At 39.0% G+C, this 20,338-nt stretch overlaps 1 protein-coding gene across 1 annotated transcript in view; it reads right to left on the bottom strand.

The window, feature by feature from the left end:
- The window catches only part of cdh11 (cadherin 11, type 2, OB-cadherin (osteoblast)), a 142,029-nt gene that overhangs the window by 77,587 nt on the left and 44,104 nt on the right, over positions 1–20,338 (bottom strand). Inside the window, exon 2 of the mRNA XM_038285643.1 lies at positions 6,749–6,800. The gene's annotated coding sequence lies outside the window, so the exon portion shown is untranslated. The remainder of the gene's footprint in view (positions 1–6,748; positions 6,801–20,338) is intronic.

Genomic DNA, 20,338 nt, shown 5'->3' with positions numbered 1-20,338 from the left:
TATCTGGATGACTGCTTCATATTATTGGATATGTGCTCTGATCCCTTTATAACGGTCAAAGGGCCAAAACATGCAATCAGAACACAGCATAGCTTAACCCGTTTGAATTATAAAAAAATATATTCTCAAGCATAATCAGAAATCTGAAATGACGACATTCCGCCTACAATAAAACAGGTTGATTTAAGCCGAAAAAATAGGTTACAATTCATGCTTAATAAGAGCTGCAGAAACAGTTGGCATGGGTGGGAAAAAAAAAGAAATAGTGTTGAGTGGATTATCAAGATCTCAGACCTTTCTTCTAGCTATTTCTGCACTGGATAATGCCTGGAAAAGGATCTGTAATTAGAATAAACCATAAACATTTAGCATATTTAGTGTTTACAAAGCCATACTTTCCTTTTACTACACAGAGAAAAATGAAACTTAAAATAAAAGATTTAGACTGAGCAACAACTTGTGATCTGAAAAAGGTAAGAGTGTGTCAGATGTTTTGTTAAAGTAGCCTCTTCAGAGGACAAAGTTTTTAAAATTACTCAAAACGGAACTTAACCTGTTTTGTCATTGTGTCGTGATGGTATGAATATCAAGCTCATAGAAAAAAACTTTGTAAATCATAAAAAATGTTCTGAATACAGTGGCTATGGTTTAAATTCTTGTCAACACGGGCTCTAAGTGTATTGTCCCACTTCAGAAAAAGACTATGTGGGCTTAAATATATAATAAGCATTCATGAATAAATGTTTATCCTGTTTATAAATTTATCCTGGAGAAAATGTCACACAGCAGCATGAGGTGATGGATGAGCAGTGAACGTTCCCACCGCGCATCGCTCTTCACCACACGGTTTAGGTTTTGTTGCATTGATGAAATTATAGAAACACAATAAAGGAATCTTTCCATGGTGGATGTGTTTCTGTTGGGAGGAGCTGATTTAGTCATGAGGAGCCAGCGTTCCTTGGTGTGATTAATATTTTTAGGATTTGGGGAAAAAATGGAAGAAGTTCCCATCCCTGCATCAGAGCACTACCTGTTTGACCTGTGGATGGTTTTCCATCTTATCAACCAAACTAGCAGCAGTAGTTGAGTTTGGAGATGCAATCCGCTTCTTAAATCTATCTTTGCGCTGCTCTAATTTATCCAGAAGTTCTGCAATTGTACTTTTTCTCTCCCTCCCAGCCTGGTGGTCGCTGCATATTTAGCAGCCTTCCCTGGAAATGTCTTTCCTAATGATTCTTTTTATTTTTTGACAACCTCTCATTACAAAGCAAAAATGCAGGCAATCCTTCTGCATTGATAATGAAAGCAAATGATTTGCTCCATTCTGTGAATCCTCTTTTCTCATCAGCTATCTTCCTTTGTTTCCCTTTGGGATCCATGGTCCGAGACACACCTGCAGCTTTGTTAGCCTAGCACCACGCCACGCTGGTTGCAAGTTATGACCACTGATCTATATGGCTATGACGCAAATGATTGTTTACATTTATTTATTATACAAATGTTTACAGCATTGGAAAACATCATTATTTGCTGTTTGACGTCCTGCGCACCGTATTAAAACAAACAAAAAAGTTGTTTTTCATAAATTTTTGAAAAAGCTCCATGGCGCCGAAAAAGGGGATGCTAAAGAGCCGCATGTGTCCCCGGAGCCGCAGGTTGCCAACCTCCGTCCTATTTTTATTGTATTTTATTTTCAAATAGAGGGTTTTCCAGCCGTGGTTGATTTAGTCCAGCCTTCTGTAAGTCACTGCATTTCATTGGTCCGAAACATTTCTGTATCATGGTTAAAGCATCTGTTGGCTTCTGACAAGATGTATTTTCGGGTCTTTGCGAATTCACAAATCTCCCAAAAATCCATCTTGCTTACAATCTAACTAAGCTTCAACTCCAAACTTGAATTAATAGATGTGTTTTTTTCTGGCTGCCTAGGTTTGAACAATTGACATTACTGTACATTACATTACAATAGCAATTTTAAATGTTTGTTGCTTTGGGCCTAAAACCTCTACTTTTGCAAATGTCTATTATTGGGTGAATTAACAGGGCTGCATGGTAGAGCAGTTAGTTGCACTGTTGCCTTTCAGAAAGAAGGTCCTGGGTTGATACCTAGCCTAAGGTCTGTCTGCATGTCTGTGGTTCTCTCTTGGTACTCCGGCTTCCTCTTTAGAGTCAGCTATAGGCATGTTCCAAATGGATTAGACCTGCCTTTTAATAAATGCAATCCTTTTTTTAAATTTAATAGAGAGCAGCATAACCTGGAAGATGTGAGGTACATGATTCACAGTAATGAAAACATGCGCCAGAAGGGCTGATAAATTGTAAGCCACAATTTCAAGGCATAAGATAACATTAAATATACATTATTTACAAATGCTACTCAACAAGCCGCTTCAGGCAAATACAAGCCAAATATGAATAATATTCTATTAGCAGTATAGGACATTATTCATTACTAATGGAGGCTGAGGCAGAAACTAGAAAATATTTTTGAAGCCTGAAAAAAGGAAAAAACAATGTATGCGCATGATTATTGATGTTTAGATGTTTATTTGTCAGAATATGTGACTGAAATATATATTTTAAAATGTGCTCATCATCTTCCTTGTTTTTTCAAGCTCTCTCTCTCTACTCTATCTCTCTCTATCTCTGTGGATGAGCATATTGCAGCTGTATACAGTGAAATGACTTTAATAAATGAGGTATTAAGGGGCTCCCAGAAAAAATTTAATGAAATAATAGGTACTCTGTTCTTTTTTAGTAAGAACAAAGATAACCCAAATGAATGAGAAAATATCACGACTGAGCTATTTTTACTATTTACAAGATAAACTAATCTCAAATTGTAGTCACAGGCTATAGGCTGATAAATTGATAAGATGTCTTCAAGAACATCTTACCTAAAGTAGCCTGAACCGTAACAGGTCCACTTTAAAAATTATTATTGACAAAAGATAGGTTATGGGATTAAAGATAGCTGGATGACTAAAATAAAAAAGGGCCACTGATAATGAATCCATCCATCAATCATCTTCTGCTTATCCGGGGTCGGGTAGTGGGGGTAGGGGCTTCAGTAGGGAGGCCCAGACGTCCTTCTCCCCAGCCACTTGGGCCAGCTCCTACGGGGGAATCCCAAGGTGTTCCCAGTCCAGCCGAGAAACATAGTTCCTCCAGTGTGTCCTGGGTCTCCCCCTGGGCCTCCTCCTGGTGGGACGTGCCTGGAAGACCTCACCAGGGAGACGTACAGGAGGCATCCTAACCAGATGCCCAAGCCACCTCAACTGGCTCCTCTCCATGTGAAGGAGCAGCGGCTCTACTCTGATTCCTCCCCGGATGACTGAGCTCCTCATCCTATCTCTAAGGTAGAGCCCAGACACACTGTGGAGAAAACTCATTACGGCCGCTTGTATCCGGGATCTCATTCGTCATGACCCAAAGCTCATGACCATGGATGAGGGTAGGAACATAGATAAGACTGGTAAATCGAGAGCTTTGCTTCTTGGCTCAGCTCTCTCTTCACCACAACAGACCTGTACGGTGCTCATTTTACAGCAGACACCGCACCAATCCACCTATAGATCTCCATCTTCCCCAATGTCAACGTCCCTGGCCCTCGACTGCCACCCCTCACATATTTCACCCGACCCCTTTGGGCCTTTTCGACAGGTGGTGAGCCCACTGGAAGGGGGACCCATGTTTCCTCTGCAGGCTGTGCTCGGCCGGGCTCCATCGGTAAAAGTCCCTCCACCAGGCGTTTTTGCCCCATCTTCAGGCCTGGCTCCAGAGTGGGTGACCCGCGTCCGGGTGAGGGAACACTAGGTCCATTTATTTTATTCGTCATAAGAGGTCTTTGGGCTGCTTTTTGTCTGGTCCCTCACCTGGGACCTGTCTGCTTTGGGTGACCCTACTAGGGGCATAAAGCCCCCAGACAGCATAGCTCCTAAGGTCATTTGGACACTCAAAGCCCTCCACCACCATAAGGTAGCAGGCCAGGGGGGGAGTGATGAGGAATGTATTCATTTATTTCTTAGAATGTGTATGGTGCATTTTGAAATTAACTAGAATAATTTTTTGATGTGACATTAATATGATTTGCATTTTACAGGATTTAGAGGGAGCTCTGGGGTTGCTGTTGTAAGGTGTGAGGTAATTTGTTTGTATTGACACTTTCAGAGTGGGTAGAGATCAATCAGTGGAACGCTTTTTTTGGAGAATATTTTAAATGGAGTATAGCTGGACACTTTGCATAGAGGAGTTGCGGTCGAATTCAGCATTTTCAGGAACTGTGAACTGCCAAGTTTTACGAACACAGAGGCAAGTCAGACTACACTCTTGTGCTCTGAGCAGATGAACAATTCAGTATGACATTTCCTCTTGGAGGGAGGAACACCTTTTTGACGCTCTGTTTCCTTCTGCCTCTATCTGATGCTGCTGATGACACAGGTAAAGACTTATCCTTCAGGGGGTGTGGGGACACATGGGCCCCAAGACTCTTATGGTTTAAAGCTGCTGTGGTAACAGAGGGTAACCTGCCTAACATTGAACTGTTTTGCATGTTGGAGAGGATCACTGCTCCAAGATACTTTCTATTCCAAGACCAGTAGCAGTATGGCTCCTGACCAGTTTCCTTCATATAGATCCACTCACATAGATTCACACAAACACATACATACATTCACTTACTAACATACCCACACACATGGTTAAGGACTCGTAGGACACACAAGGTTCTCTCAATCGCTAAAATTCAAGGCTACAAAGTCTGACAAGGGAGTTTTAATGGGGGTAATCCGCGGCAAGCTGGTTTTTTTCGTAGAGATTAAAGAACTTTCAATGGAGAGAGAATAAGAATTAACTAAAAATGCAGTTATGAGATTAGAAGAAACTTAAACTTATTACGCTGTGATGTAAAAATAGTTTTAAAATGTTTCTTTAGGTTGTCGAAGAATTGAATTGAATAGGTTAAATGTTTTCTAAATATCTACAGGTTCCTTGAACGAGATTATATTAGTTGCAGTAATTTAAGCTAATATAAACAAAATAATGAGCTGAAACATCCATAGGATGTTCAGGCTGAATACATTCTGGTATAAATAACTTTCAACTGCCAGGCATTGAAAGGTAATAGACTCTGAAACAATCTGCTGAATAAACATACAGTCTACAGATCATTTAAATGTAATGAATTTAATGATGACTTTAGGGATAAAGTGAAAGTGACTGCACATAGATTTTGAGTAAATAAGGAATTATTCATTGAAGACACTGCTTATCCTGATAAGAAGATTAATTGTACTCTCTTGTGTGCTGGAGGATCCAGGAGGAATGGATTGCTGAACTGTGATGAAAACACCATGAGAACCACCACATGGTACATTTTGATGGCTGGTTTATCCATGATGAGCGGTCACATTTAGGAGGCTTCCAGGTGGGAGTGAGAGTAGATGAATTTGGCCAGATTAGGTTTATAGACTGAGGTTACCTAGTAGAAGGTAAATTAAAATAATGTGCGCATAGGAAACTAAAACAGTTTTCCTTTAATTAGATGAAACCCAAATTGTAGCTAAATACTGAAACTGTGTTCTTGAGTGAAAACATTTGGTCTGAAGTTTTGATTGTGGTTATCTTTGATCCCTGATTAATGCTACATCATCAGGGGACTGTTGATTGTTTATTCCATGATTCTATGATGTTGAAAGAAACAGCGTTTACAGTTTTCTTCTATGATTAATATCCTGGTCATGAGGTGACATTAATAGTTTTGTTTAAAGGTGACATTATTGAAAACATCACCTTTTCAGGGGGAATTGTTAGGATAATTATCATTGAAAATGTGTGAGTTTATCACACCCTGGTATGGGCTGCCTGTTGTGCGTCAGAACTGATGTTTTAATCTAATTAGGACAGTTTCTCTGTCCGGATATACAATTCTAATCTTCATTTTGTATGTGGCAAATATTTGGAAATGGAATAAGAGTGGTGTCCTATTTTGATAAGGCTGGAGCCATGGATGTTTAATCATCTGCTAAGGTGTATGATGTAAAATATGTTGATGTCCAGACTGGAGATGTACAAAATGCCTTTTTAACTGTTAATCGGGGCCACTTACTGAGAGGTGAGCCCAGAGGTGAGAAACTGCCATTCTGTAACCCTAAGCAACTTCTCTGATCTGAGTGAGATTACAATTTCTATCGAAATCTGTTGTCATGTCTCCTGCACTGCAAAAACAATCCAGAAAGAAGTAAAAAATGGCTTAAATTAAGTATATTTAGCCTTAATTTGAGCAGGTAAATAAGATGATTTGCCAATGGAATGAGTATTTTCACTCTTAAAATAAGATAGTTAGATAATATTTACTTGAAATAAGACGATAAAATAGTTTTTTCTTATTTTAAAAGGAAATTGTCTTGTTCCATTGGCAAAGTGTCTTACTTATCTCCTCAAATCAAGGAAAAACACACTTATTTTAAGAAAAAATAACTTATTGAGATTTATATTTTTTGCAGTGTGGTTATTTAATATATAAAAGTTATGAAGTGTTATTTAAAGAGTTTGTCCTGAGTGATCTTTTTTCAGGGAAAAGAACCGGAGAGATAGAGCATCAGGGTGCATAAACAGAGCCTATCTTTAACACAGGGAAAACAGAAAGCCGATTTGGTTTGTGGGTGTACAGTTTAGCTTCCACAAAAAAAAAAAAATCCTCTTGGTTCTACAAACAGCCACGAGGCGAAAAAAAGAAAAAGATCTGTACCTTTAGCTCTTCAGTCTTTGCTGGGTGAGAGACGTTCTCTGCACAGAATCGCCTAAAAGAAGCAGAGCGAGGGATTAAATATACATTATTTGCATTAAGAAAATGAAGTGAAATTAGCCATGCAGAGAGTATGCAGGGATGCATGTAAAATAACCACAGGTTTTCTGATACTCACAGTAATTTTACAAAAATGGGTATTAAAAAGTTGTTGATGTTGCCTTTGGTTTTTCTACTAACTACATGTTAGACACGTCATTAGTTTAAACACTACAGACTGGGACAAGTATATAAAGACGTTGCTTCAGTTCTCTGAACTGCTGGTTATCAGGTCAACCATCAAAATCATTTTGCATGCTTTTTAACCTTCAGCAATTAATTTATCCCATTTTTATTGTTTTTAATAGAATATTTGGTCAACATTTCTCAGTTTCACCTGTACAATGCCCAAGGCAAAACCCAAATGAACTTTAACACAGTTAACAAAAAAGCTACGGGAGTTATGACTGAATTTATATCTTTTATGAATGAAAAATATCGTATTTTTTGGACTTCTCTTTCCTATCTAATAAATTTTCACTATGCAAATGTTAAACAGATGCAGTTTTCCTTCATTTATTCCTGATAAAAATAATTAGTAAAAATTATGGATTATCCAACTCAAATAACATTCAGTTAATATCAATACACCAACAGTACAAACAAAAATTTCACCATATAGACTTCATTACAGAACCACAAACAAATCATCTTCTTCAGATCTATAAACCAAGAGTAAATTCAATGCATCAGCACTCATTATCATGCTATTGTCCTAATTATGTAGCAAAAGATCCTTCCGAGCCCAGAGATCTATTTTTTTTTTGTTAATTTAATAATATTTCCTAAAGCCCTTGATTTCTCAGAATCTCCTAAAGCGCTGGCATACACTGAACTTTCTGTGTACTTTTTAAATTTTGGGAGTATACATAGAGTATTCATAACGAATCCAGAGCGTATGTCTAATGACAGCCTTACTTATGCATAACGCATGGCAGCGCACTGCCCATGAAATGTCACAAGCCAGTGTCCAGAGGGGGGCAGCGATGCAGCCGGAGGCGCCTGGCCAGCATAAGAAGATTTATTTCATTGCAATATTAACCTAGATGCTTTTTATTGCCTGCTAAAAAAAAGAATAAATGAGCAAGTAAAAAGCAGATTGAGCATCATGTCTGCTAGAAAGTTTGTTGGTGGTGGGCCGATTTCCCCCTGTGAACCTCCTTTAAACCAAAACGCTGCCAATACGCCATTATACAGTAGCTGGAAGTTAGAAACACGTTCAGCGCTCGTCTGGAACACCTCAGATACGATTAGTTCTTGATAAGTTACGCAGAAGATATGCTTATGTTACTCATAGGTTTAGGATAATCTAGACACCATGACTTATGAGTAACTTACACTTAACGTATGTCAATGATCAGATAACTGACCTGTAACTTATGCCCCACGTATGAGCGAACGCTGGCATACATCTGGAAATACTCTGACAAGTACGTTGAGTAATTTGGAGCATACTCCAAATTACATATGGCAAGTACTTGCCATATGTAATTTGGAGCATACTCCAAATTACATATGGCAAGTACTTGCCATATGTAGAAGTGTTCCAGCATGTTTCAGCGTGCTCATAACTTATGCAACGTATGCCAGCGTTTTCGCCAGATTTTTTGTACGTCAATGTGTGACGGGGGCTTAAGCAGGAGTTGCAGATAGAAAAAGTCAGAATAGTAACACTACCAGACGTTAGACTATATGGTAAAGTCGAATAACATAGTTTGATCTGAATTATTTTTGCCTCTTTGTTTTTGTTTGAGGTCTCTTAATGCAGTGAACACCTCTCCCAATTTGCACTCTTGTCCTATCTGTCTCCACCAGATTGGTCAGTGGCACAGAAAGATTGACCTGAATAGTAGAGGACATCTCAATCCTCTTATTATCACTTAGATACCATCTCAGGAACTTAGAAGAGGACATATTAAGCTATAAATGTTACTCAGTGCTGCTTTAAAAAAAACAGCCACAAAGCATTTTTTCAGTCACCCATTGCATGGAAACAATGAAGTACGTGTCATCTGCTTCCTGTTAAATTGAGGAATAACAAGCTACTTTTTTCCCTGGTTCCATAGTGTTCTTTCAATCTATGATATCAATCTGCAGTTTAAGCTCTGTATCACCCACCAAAACCAAAACCAAAGCATTTTCTTTACTTCAGGTTGCACAAAAATGTTGATGGAAGCACCTTGACTGCCCAAAAGACCTGGAATCCTAAATTATTTTCCTTTTAATTCAAGTCCTTTTCAGGATAAATGAATTATTAAAGGTATCAACTTGCTATACATGTAAACATCCCTGGCCTCTTTTTAATAATTCTGATTGAGGAGAAGAATTTCATGGGATAAAGCTGTGAAAAAGTACAATTTACCACTGAACTAATATATTTAGTTGCAATGATGCATATTTTGCTTTATGCATCCTAATAAAACTGTGCAGTGCATTTTTCTGGCATAACAAGGTTCCACGTCTTCAAAACACTTCAATATCCTGTTTCATAAAAGCAAATATCAGGAAACAAAACACCAGAACCTTCTTTAGCTTTGTGTTGTAGTATAACATGGAAAGCAAAGTTCTCTTTAATAGCATAAAATGGGACAGAGTAAATTATAGCTGCACGTAACAAAACAGATTAGGGACAGAGGCAGACCTTCTTATTCGCATGTGGAGATATGCATACATTTTGCACACACGTCATGTACAGGCAGCAAACAGGCAGATGGAAATCTAGCCATTTGTGTGATGCGTTGTCATTAGCTTAAAAGGCCTAAAGCTGGAGTGAGACCAGAATAATTATTGTGATTATAGTCTTCAGTGGTTGAGTTTCATTCCAATATGTTACGCACGCTAGGATTAAAATCTGGTATTTCACGTGCTTTCCAAAAAAAGATGCTGGGACCAACTGGCCGGCTGGAACATCAGCACTAAAGGAAGGAACAGAGCTTTTTCTAGATACCATGGGGGCCCTAAGGAGGGAAACTGACACTGTATAGATGCTACATTCCAGATTAAATTAAGTAAATATTAAACCAGAGGCATGCAAAATAATCTTGATATATTAAATATTTTTTATGCACATTGGGTTTCATTCACAACATAATAATTTGGGATCTGTAAATATAAACCTGCTGTATATGTTTTATATTACTATAAAACCTCTGTTAGCATTAATACTTCAGGTAATATATTTACCAAGATTTGATCAAAAAGGCTGACTTAAATGTAAGCAATGCAACATGTTAATAATTGAGAACAAGAAGAGCAAATACTGAGGTCTAAGGAAAGGCTAAATTATAGCACTAAGACTGTAAACAGAAGGGCTAAAAAATTAATCAGATTAATCGATTATTGAGATAAATATCAACTAATTTAATAATCATTTAATCTGTAAATGGAGTTTAGACTGTAAAACATGCCTTTACCTGACAGAAAAACACCCACTATAAAAAAAGAAAGTATGTAAACATTTTATAACCTTTGGCTATCGATTAATTGAAAAAATAATCAACAGATTAATCGATTTTCTAAATAATGGTTGGTTGGAGCCCTGGTAAGCAGCCTTGATTTTTGTCAAACATAAAAGCCTGAAACAAACTGTCTTAGGTCACAAAACAAAAACACAAAGTTGTTTGTTGGAACTCTCCCTATATGGCAAATTGACAAGTAAATAAATAAAACACAGAATTGTGCTAAATGCTAAGCTAGCTCTATGTGCTGTTCTTTTGGAGCAACATAAAAGCAACTAAAGCTCCTGTTTCAGGAGTTCTATCAGACTGTCCTCACCACTTCCTGATTTTACTAGTTTATATTTTTTTAGGGGAGTGGTGGCCTAGTGGTTAGGGCATTGCCCTTGGAATTCTGAGTTCAAGTCCCACTGCCACTCTGGGTCCCTGAGCAAGACCTTCCCTGGGCGCCGCACAATGGCAGCCCACTGCTCCCCAAGTTAAATGCGAAGAGTTCATTTCATTGCTTTGTACTTCTGACTTCTTAATGTAATGACAACAAAGTTGAGTTCTATTCTGTATATTCCCTTTTAACTTCTTTTTAGCAGACAGGTCTTTTCATTTTCCATCTTCAGTCGACCATCACTCTGGGACTCGCTTCCTCCTCCCTCGCTACTTCTCGCCTCCTCTCTGACTCACTTCTGAGTTTAAAATAAAATCCAACACAGGGAACCAGGTGCAACATGCAGACATTCATTTTGAAGTTTGGCTACTCGTCTTTTGTTTTTCTGTCCTTAAGCTCTGATGAACAGCAGATTGAATACCACTACAGTACTTGTACAGTTCTTCAACTAGCCTGCAGTACTACAGCCTTGTTCTCTGCCAAGTAATCTCAAATGATTCTGTTAAATGAGCCTTAAGGATAAAGGATACAATTCAAGAATATTTGAATAGATAAATAAGCCCACATCCTTCCTTTGACTACTATCTACATTACTAAGGCTAATCAAAGGTTAGCTATTAATATTTAGTAATAAAAATAATCTTTATATATGTATATATATGGCTCATTCTTAGCGAAGTACACTAAGAATGAGCCACCCGGATCTACAGCACAGACATCGGAAGTCATTCGGACTAGAGAAGTGTGGTCAGATGGTGACTAAGAGAGGGAAGGTAGTCCACACCTCAGAAGGAAAAATAGCAGACATCGAGGACAGTTACAGGTACCTCAACATCCCACAAGCAAATGTTCTATCCAGAACAAAATTTCATCATTCTGCTTCATTCTCTCTCTATTCTCCCACTTTGCAGAATCTGTTAGTTCAATTTCTAACGTTCTGCTCTCTCTGCTTTTCTAAGAGTAACTTTCCCTCGTCTGTTCCTGTTTGGCTGTGACTCCATCCTGGAGAGAAACATCAGCTGTGCTGCTTCCATCAACACCCTTGTTTATAGATGCTGGAGATCAGCCTGTTTTCCAGTGTAGTCCTGTTTCTCTGACCGTGACTGAGTGGATGTGCTCTCGTCATCCTCTAACATGGGAGTTGGCTCGGAGCTCGTCTGCCTGGCTGTGTGTTTCCTGGACGGGGCCGCCTTTTACAGCTGCTTTTTGTCTCCTTGAACCCCAGTCGGCCTCAGCAGATGGCCGCTCACACTGAGCCTGGTTCTGATGGAGGTTTCTTCCTGTTAAAAGGGAGTTTTTCCTCTCCACTGTCGCTACAAGCATGCTTAGTGTGAGGGATTGTATTTGAGTCAATGAGTTAATGCAATCAACTGGTTTTCCTTAGATAGAAAACTTTGTACCAATTTGACTGGATGATCTGGTTGAACTATAAAGTGCCTTGAGATGACATGTGTTGTGAATTTGGCGCTATATAAATAAACGGAATTGAATTGAATTGAACTTCAAAAGTGGAAAAGTTTAACCTGGATTTATTTCACAAAAAAATATTTTTTATGGTACCTTTTGCCTTTTCCTATCCGATTAATAAAAAATAATAATTCAAGAGATTAATTGTTTCAGCACTCTCTCTCTCTCTCTCTCTCTCTCTCTCTCTCTCTCTCTCTCTCTCTCTCTCTCTATATATATATATATATATATATATATATACACTATATTGCCAAAAGTATTTGCTCACCCATCCAAATTATTGGAATCAGGTGTTCCAATCACTTCCATGGCCACAGGTGTATAAATTCAAGCACCTAGGCATGCAGACTGTTTTTACAAACATTTGTGAAAGAATGGGTCGCTCTCAGGAGCTCAGTGAATTCCAGCGTGGAACTGTGATAGGATGCCACCTGTGCAACAAATCCAGTCGTGAAATTTCCTCGCTCCTAAATATTCCACAGTCAACTGTCAGCTGTATTATAAGAAAATGGAAGTGTTTGGGAACGACAGCAACTCAGCCACGAAGTGGTAGGCCACGTAAACTGACGGAGCGGGGTCAGCGGATGCTGACGCGCATAGTGCGAAGAGGTCGCCAACTTTCTGCAGAGTCAATCACTACAGACCTCCAAACTTCATGTGGCCTTCAGATTAGCTCAAGAACAGTGCGCAGAGAGCTTCATGGAATGGGTTTCCATGGTCGAGCAGCTGCATCCAAGCCATACATCACCCAGTGCAATGCAAAGCGTCGGATGCGGTGGTGTAAAGCACGCCGCCACTGGACTCTAGAGCAGTGGAGACGCGTTCTCTGGAGTGACGAATCGCGCTTCTCCATCTGGCAATCTGATGGACGGGTCTGGGTTTGGCGGTTGCCAGGAGAACGGTACTTGTCTGACTGCATTGTGCCAAGTGTAAAGTTTGGTGGAGGGGGGATTATGGTGTGAGGTTGTTTTTCAGGAGCTGGGCTTGGCCCCTTAGTTCCAGTGAAAGGAACTCTGAATGCTTCAGCATACCAAGACATTTTGGACAATTCCATGCTCCCAACTTTGTGGGAACAGTTTGGAGCTGGCCCCTTCCTCTTCCAACATGACTGTGCACCAGTGCACAAAGCAAGGTCCATAAAGATATGGATGACAGAGTCTGGTGTGGATGAACTTGACTGGCCTGCACAGAGTCCTGACCTCAACCCGATAGAACACCTTTGGGATGAATTAGAGCGGAGACTGAGAGCCAGGCCTTCTCGTCCAACATCAGTGTGCGACCTCACAAATGCGCTTCTGGAAGAATGGTCAAAAATTCCCATAAACACACTCCTAAACCTTGTGGACAGCCTTCCCAGAAGAGTTGAAGCTGTTCTAGCTGCAAAGGGTGGACCGACGTCATATTGAACCCTATGGATTAGGAACGGGATGTCACTTAAGCTCATATGTGAGTCAAGGCAGGTGAGCAAATACTTTTGGCAATATAGTGTATTTAGACTATTACTAAGCCATATATGCAGAAACTGCTTGCCACATCAACAGTTTCTTTCCCAGGCTGTCGCTCTGATGAACAAGAGGAACGCCTCACTGTAATCAGCTACACGACTGTTATAAAAGTCTGGTTTGCATAATAAAAAACCTCACAAACCCATTCTCCTTTTTCTTAAGATTAAAAAAAACATGGAAAACAAAACCATACTGCTGTTTAAATATTTATACAAAATGTCTGCATACTTGGGCACGGTAACCCGAAGTCAAATTCTGTGCTCACAATTAAGGCCAAAGGAAATTCATTCTGAGTTAATGTCTCTGATTCTCTTCTACTTTTATGCTCCTAATTTCAGACAATGTGTTTTTCTGCATAGATATGAGTTATTGACTGTCCCTTAACTACATCTGTTGTGTGTAAATTTTTTCTTGCAGCAGTGAGGCTCAGTGTGCTGAATCCTGACACCAGTCCTTCTACTTAAATCATTTTATTTTTCTTGATTCTTCATAATTCATCTTACATTAACACATCACATGGCATTGTTTGCTGAAATGCATCAAATGTAATTGATCTTAATATATTGGATTTATGAGAGGACTGCTCAGATGGAGGGGCATGTCTAAAACCTTTTAACAACAGATAGATTTTCCCTGCTAAGGCTGAAGGATTGCCACTTAGTATTGCATCTTGATGAATATAAATAGATAATGAGCACATTTCTTTACTGGCCTTAAATAGCATGTGCAACTGAATTTAAAAACAGAAAGTTTGAGGTTCATTAAAGTAAACACAGTCCCATATGGACCCAACCTCATGTAGTAAATACATAAATAAGCAGCAATCACTCTATGCAGTTCATGCACACCCTCAGTTAATCGGAGGTGTGTGCAAAACACACAACATAAAAACAACATAATGACAGTATTTAGGGCTTCATGTACAAACAAAACATGCACACAAACTCACACATAATAATAATTAAATCAGTAATATGCAATCTCAAGATATTTCCCTGTTAAATCGCATCATACAAACAAATTAGTTTTAAAGATTTTCAAGAAAAACTGGCAAAATGCACTGAGTTGACTTGCAGAATGAACTCTTCCTGGATAAACATATATCAACAAAGGACATCGTCCTGCATAGGGTTGACTTTACAACAGATACAAGTGTTTTGTAACAGCGAATCATCTTTATCTTATGTGCAAATATCTAAGTAGACATTCCCCCATGCAAATAACTCAGTAACTGTGGATGCTTAGATGAGCTGCTAAAAAGATTTCTCCAAAACAGTCTCAAAATACTAAAGAGATGTGAAGCTAAAAGCAGGCTATTCACCTTTATATTTAAGGATTCTGTGAATATATTAAACGTACCTCACTAGGAGAGATTATACGCTGATAGCGTCTAAATATCACTCTGTGAAATATTTTAATATTGCCTTTAAACCTTGAGTAAAAACCTCTGTCAATATTATTATAATGCTATGTTTAATTTGAAAAAAAAAGATGCAAAAGCCTGGCTACTCCTCCAGGTAATACATAGAGCTGTCATAGTTTAGGCTGTAATGGCTGGCTTAATTGTTCATTCATTCACCTGTCTAATCTGCCCGGGTGTTCGTTACTGTTCATCTGATCCACCTGCTGCTATTCATGCTGCCTGTTTTCCTGCCCTTGGTGCCAGTTTATTCGAGTTGTGTGTGAGAGTAACTCTATTACATTCAGATTTTCTAATCCTGACCTGTTTCTGCTCTTAGGACTTGTGAGTGTTTGCATTGCCCCTGTTTTGCTCTGTTAGTCTGATCTGTTCTGGACTGCTTCCTGGATTCTGTCTTCTGACCTCGGCTTTGATCCTCCTCTGGTACATCCTTGGCTCTCTGATCTTCTGGTCTGGAAACCTGGTTCTGCTACGACTCCAGCTTTGGATCCCCCCCACGGATACTTCTGCTCCTCTCCATCGGCTGGCACCTGCTCATTAGTCTGCTCAACGCTTTATTCGGAAAACTGCGGGCGGCTCCAACAGCGAGCTGTGGAAAAACCTCCAGTCTGGATTCTACTCCTTCCTCCGGACTCAGACTGAACTCAGAACCAGGTTAGTGACTTCTGCTCATAGTCGTGGTCCGTTTGAAGTTTCAAAGTCACTAACCTGAGTTTCTATTTCTACAAAGGATCCAGGTTTTCCTCCTCCTGTAGAACACTAAAGCAGACTATTTAATAAACGCTGGATCTGATATTCTCTGCTGTCTGCTTGTATTTAGGGTCCGACATTCTGAGTGCCTGACAAAAGCAACAAAGTTGGTGTCCGGTATATGGCTGTCTATGCAGCAGATACATTTGATTTGTAATTTATTTAAATAATTAATATAAAAACCACCAGAAAATCTTTTTCCTGATTAATTGTAATTTGTTTTTTATTAAAAAAAGCAACCAAAAATGGTTCTCAAGAAGGTTAATGGTCTTTTTAGGTGATATGTTTTTTTTTTTTTATAACAATTACTATTTTAATACACAGTGCTAGTTCAGGTATGTATCCGTCACCCATGACATGGGTTCATATAAAAAGGCTTTCCCTTGTCTTGTCCTCTAATTAGTGAATCTGCTCAGAATGCTGGATGTCTACACCCTCAGTGGGCCTCAGAGAGCAGAGCAGTCACTCCTCTGAATCACTGCATTCAAATAGTCTTGTGGCAAAGAGCAAAAATGATTGAAAACCAAAAGGAGGAATTCATGGGTATGGATGAGCAATGAGAAATCTATTAGCACCAGATGACATTTCCATCACCATCTCATCGATCACCTCTGGGACATTTCAAACGGTGGCCTGTGTGTGTGTGGAATATTTGAACCTATTGAGTAATTGTTACCTTGTAAAGAATATTTATATATTTCCTAGGAATAAGCAACATTGTGGGAACTTACATGTACTTGTGTTGACTAGTCAACAGGTCCCTGTGAGGAAAAGTTATCTTCTTGGGTTAGGGGTAAGGTTTAAGACTAAAGGATGAATTGACTGAGTTGGAAACAGGCAGATCTGACCACCATGGCATTGAAGGAAAGGTGGGTGATACTAGCTATACCTTTAAGAATACAGTAGACATTTTCTTTTAACAGCGCTGTAGGATTTATTTCAAAATCATGTTCTTTTTAAGTTTTACATACTAATTAATATTTATAAAAAGAATAACGGGTTATACTATCTGTACCAGAGACGTAGAAAGATGTGATTCTCCACAGTGTGTTTTCTACCAGGGCTGCAGCAGTCATATTAGCATCACCTTCTGGCTGAAGGCTGGTTTATACTCAGAAACCGGGTCGTCTGAGTGTGTCGCAGTGAATGAAAATGTGCCTCTGCCCCCTCCGCAGACACTCTGCTGCACCTCTCCATAATTGTAGGTGACCGCAGACAGGAGGCCTCTGATTGGTCAGATCTACAACCGCTCTACACTATGCGCATTTCCTGTTTGGTACCTTACCGGCTTGTTTTGTTTGTATGAACACCATTGTGTTTACTAGCTATCAATCACAGTGCTGCAATGGTGCTACCAAATGGATGATATTTCAGTTAAAAAAAGGCTGTTTTATTCATAATAAGTCAAATCCACCTGGTTTGTCCTGCTGTATGATATTATTGCAAAGTCACATGAAATTAATATGGCTTCATTAATACTTTAAGGTTAGGGATGAATTGGTAATGGTTAGGGTAACGGTCTGAGTCAGGCCATGGAAACAAATCGAAAATAAATACAAGTCAAAAGAAAGAGATTGGAACATAACATGTGTGTCATAAGCAGAAGCAGACAGCTAAGTAACATCTGCTAGCACACTCATACAGGATAAAATAAACATGGGTGAGTTGGAGCAGGGAAAATATGACTTATTAGTGCCTTTGCATATGCATGCACACTTAGAAGTCTACAATATTATTCCATGTTATGAAGTGTGTGCTATAGTTGTCAAAATAATAGAAATATCAATATTGTCTGAGCAAAAAAGCCTATTTTCAAACAAATGGGGAAGAAGAGAAACAAAAAAAGGTCAGTTTTAAGTACCATTAACGCAAAGTTGAATATGTTAATCTAAAAGACTCCTTTTATTTTATTTTTTTTATCTTAATATTTTTTTAAATTTCAATATCATGCCCAGCCCTAGTCAAAACTGAAACCATTTACTTCTGGTCTTAAGCTAACGATGTTTAAATGTTATTTTCAGACACAAGCAACCCAGTCTTTCAATTTGAAAGTTCCATGTGCTCGCATGCCTTCTTTATGATGGCAGTATAACCCAAATGAACTTAATTGTGAAGAACAATAAAAGTTAAAACAAGAAGTTTCAATGAGCCTTAAGTTAACAAGCAGCCAGTGAAGTTAAGCAAAGTAGGATTATTAAGGTAATTTTGAATTCTAAAGATTTGTGCAATGTGAATTTGAAGATGCACAGGGAGATAAAATAGAGGTTTTGTAATCATAGACTAGTCAGATTGTTGAGTACAAGTACTCAAAGTGTTTGCACCACAAATCAAAAACCTCTTATGTTCTTAGTTTTGCTCAAGTTGATCTAAAAAAATGAAGCAAAACAAACACTTGAATTAAAATCTTTCAGGGTTTTATTCTTACTACAAATACAAGTCAGTAAGTCATAAATTCAGCTCTACAAGTTACTTCTTTACGTTCACCATTGCTACAAATGTCACGCTGAAGTAGAGCAAAAATATGCCACTTATGGGTTTTACACAGAGCTAAACAGCAGAGGACGCTGTCTTCCATTAACTGGCACCAAAGAGAAAATCCATATTTGAACAACAGCCATGCTTTCTTCAAAAGACGAGGTAGACCTTGCAGATATGCTAGAATGTAGTTGTGCTACAATGCACAAATCTCTATTATATTACCTTCATAAAGGAATAATGTGAGCACTGCTAATCATCCCTGCTAAAAATCTTGCTGCAGCATTTTGCACAGTATGAATGCGATACACAGCCGATTGCTGCAAGAGGTAAAAAGTATCTAATTAAGATGGGAAAAAAAAATGTAAAATCCTTTCTAAGTCAAAATTACCAAATATTATATTTCTTTAATGATTAACAACAGAAAACTGTGTCCCTTAAAATGTACTTTATGGAAAATGCTATTCCGTAGGAAGTTCATTTCTTAGTAAATCAACTGTAACATTTAGACATATTTTTTTTTTTGCGTCATATTTCCATGCATTTAAATCAGTGGCTTTTCCTCCCCTCTAAAACTTGTAAAATAATTGGTAAATATGCATTCAAAAATATAGTCATTAATCTGCTTTAATTGTCTGCTAAAATGTGCTTGATTTTATGGGTATGTTGCTCATTATCAGATGTTGAGCCTCGAACAAGATCTCCCCTCCACTCTGGAGCAGCAGGACACTGCCTGTTAGTTTCTAGGACAAATCCCCATTGGGGCTTTAGCCTTCGTGCAATAAAGCAGAACAGTAAGATCGTTCTTACTCCACTAAAACAGCTTTTAAATTATCTATGGCGAAACATGTGAACTAAAATGTAAAACCTGCTAGTGAAAATGTTTCAATTGTACATTCTGGTACTTGGAGGTTTTTTTTCTTTTTACCAAGAACTTTAAAAAGACTTTACTTCCAGCCACTCAGGCCCCGTCCACACGAAGTCAAAACGAACACGAAACGCTAATGTTTTCCAAAACGTTTGTCGTAAAGACGGAGACGTAAAATAAATGTGATCGACCACATGAATGCATGAAAACGCTGCAAAATGTATGCCAGGCCTGTAAATGGCGCTGTGGTGCCAGAGCAAAAATAAGCAACGAAATGTTGGGCATGCGCACTAATATTTATACATGGTTGCCCTGCGGGTCCATTTCCGTGGTTCAGTCAAATTCAGGTGCTGAACTATGTGGTCGATATTGCTCTGTCCTTCCTGGAGATATTCCAGAAGAAGAAGATTCTGTTGTAAGCCCGACAGCAGGGTGAGTAGCATGAGCAGCAACCATTCAACACAGTACGGCGCCATTGTTGTTGTGATACTGTGTCGCGCATGCGTGTTTAGAGGCGACGCTATGACGCATGCCTGTAAGAAAAAAAATGCGGTTAAAGCTTAAAGATGGAAACGCGAAAACAGCGTTTCAAAATCTTCCCACTCTGAAGGCTGAATAAAAAAAAGATCGTTTACAGACCCCCGAAACGCCGGCTTCGTATGGATGAGAGGCTGGTTTGGTGAAAAATTTGTGCGTTTAGGCCAAGGTTTGGCTTCGTGTGGACGGGGCCTAAAAGCGGCAAGTTCCAGAAAGCTTTGGCTGGGGAGTCCCAGTGCTGTCCCTGCACACCGGCATCTCCGAACAAGAACCCAATATTTTATTAGTATGATAAATCCTGATTAACTCAGCATCCAAGATTCAGAATTTAAACATTTTTGATGCCAAAAAGGCTTTTGGTGTGAACACACCATTAGGTTCTATTGAGCACGGGTGGGTTGGAAAGATTGTTGTGATTCTAACAAGAGAGGAAAGAGCAATAATTCAGCAGAACAGTTGTCTTGTGCTGAGCCTTGGACTCCCTGTTTCAGAGAGTGGCATCCACCACTTACTTAAATGTATAGCAGAAATGGGTGATGCTTCCTCTTGGCACAAAGGATGACAATCAACCTACAGTCCAATTCCAAAACCGTTCTGATAACTGACTTATACTCCTGCAGCAGGAGAAATTAAGC

Source organism: Cyprinodon tularosa, unplaced genomic scaffold, assembly GCF_016077235.1.
Source record: "Cyprinodon tularosa strain WSP-4 unplaced genomic scaffold, ASM1607723v1 ctg213, whole genome shotgun sequence".
NCBI classification, from domain to species: Eukaryota; Metazoa; Chordata; class Actinopteri; order Cyprinodontiformes; family Cyprinodontidae; genus Cyprinodon; species Cyprinodon tularosa.
Note: the sequence above shows the minus strand (reverse complement) of the source record. Positions and strands in the feature narration are given on the sequence as shown.